Source organism: Galeopterus variegatus, unplaced genomic scaffold (assembly GCF_000696425.1).
Source record: "Galeopterus variegatus unplaced genomic scaffold, G_variegatus-3.0.2 Scaffold2222, whole genome shotgun sequence".
In the NCBI taxonomy this organism is placed as follows: Eukaryota; Metazoa; Chordata; class Mammalia; order Dermoptera; family Cynocephalidae; genus Galeopterus; species Galeopterus variegatus.
This window is the reverse complement of record NW_007728333.1, coordinates 1,863-3,610: the sequence shown is the minus strand read 5'-3', so window position 1 is coordinate 3,610 and position 1,748 is coordinate 1,863. Positions and strand designations below refer to the sequence as shown.

The following is a 1,748-nucleotide window of genomic DNA, read 5'->3' as shown; positions in this document are numbered from 1 at the left end:
CCAATAGACAATGGCACAGCAACTACGTAAACATATTGACTAAAAGCAGTATGAAATAAAAAACATTGACTAAAACAAAGCAGTATGAAATAAAAAAAACAAAAACTCCAGTTTGAGATGAAACATAACCAAAGGAACAGGACAACTACATGAGAATTACTTGAGCTATAGAACTTTGGCAACTAGATTCAATAAACAAGAACACCAAGACAAGACGACAAGTTAATGCACAAACATAAAAATGGAGAATTTAGGGCTGAGGGAAAAAATGGAGATTCTAAGCCAGGTCCTAATAGAATAAACAAATTAGAACCATAAACAGAATAAAGCTTAAACTTTAATAATTGGTATTATATTTAAGATAAGGTAAGTGTGAAGAAAGGAGACAAAGATATAATTAACTAGAAGATAATAAATTTAAAAAGAAAGGCCAAATGATACCATGTAACAGCAATTAGGGGTTCTGAAGTGGGAATTAACAAGTAAACCAGACAATTATTCCAGATATATAATACAATAAAAGATCCTTATAATGAGGGAAGAATTGAAATCACAAACAAAAAGGGTGTATAGTTTTTTGGGAAAAAATGATAGAGGACAAGTTATAGAAATTCATACTCCCCATTACATTCTTGATGTAATCTAGATGTTTATCATCTAATGATGATAAACAAAATCCTTCAAGCATCCCAGGAGAAGCAGCAAGTAACTTACAAGTGCTAAATATTAAGCTATCCTTACAGTTCTATAAAGCAATATCTATTGCTTGAAAATAGTTGAGTAGTGTCTGCAGGCGTTGAAAGGAAGAAGGTGTAATTCTGAAATATTATTTGCAGCCAAGTTGTTACTCAAGTGTAAAAAGCAACTGGCAGACATCACCCAAGGAGTGTCAAAAGTCATTCAGGGAATATGTGTATCACAGGAGCCCTTCCTTAAAAAGTCACCTGGCGGGGCGGGGTGGGCACGAGCACACTGCGGTTATCACGGCTGGCGTGGCTGGGGCGGCGTGCGGCCCCCGTCAGCCTGAGCCGCACGGGTGGCAGCGGCTGACCCGGTGACCTGCCGCGGCCCCTGGGGAGCAGTGGTTCGGCCTGAGGCAGAGCAGCGGCAGCCCAGCGTTGGAGTGGGAGCGCAGGAGGCGGCAGGGTAAAGGGAGTCCACCCCGCTCTGCTCGGTAGGGCCCTGTCCTGGCCAGTCCTGCCCTGGGGACTTCCCCTCTGCTCGCCCCTTCCTCGGAAGCCAGTCTTCATAGAAGCTGAAACCTATCACCATCCTTCAAAATGCAATGGAATGTACCATGGACTGTATCTCGACTGGCACACAAGATGTGCTTGGAACCACATGAAGCTGGTCTTTTTGGACACTGTCAAAACATAAAGGGGCCATTACTTTTGTGTAACGCTGAATCCAAAGTGGTTTGGGGAAAAGATCCTCAATAGCAGTGGCTGCACTTACCTGCTACCCACTGTGCTGCAAAGGAAAAGTCACTGGATGCTCATCCACCCCAGCCAGGGGTCCTTCACCACAAGCTAAAGGAGCAAGACATTTTGCCCAAGAAGGCTTTATCCTCCAATGCCACAGCCCAAGGAACTCCTTCAGAAAAAAAGGAAGAGCCTGATCCTTTACAGGACAAATCTATTAATCTGTATTGACGATTTAAGAAAACATTTAGACAGGGCCGGCCCGGTGGCGCACTGCTACAGTGCGCCGCTTGGGAGCGTGGCGGCGCTCCCGCCGAGGGTTCGGAT

The 1,748-nt window shown here is 44.2% G+C and overlaps 1 pseudogene; it reads left to right on the top strand.

The window, feature by feature from the left end:
• Positions 1-1,280: 1,280 nt before the first annotated feature.
• Positions 1,281-1,748, top strand: part of LOC103597158 — a 1,443-nt pseudogene continuing 975 nt past the window's right edge.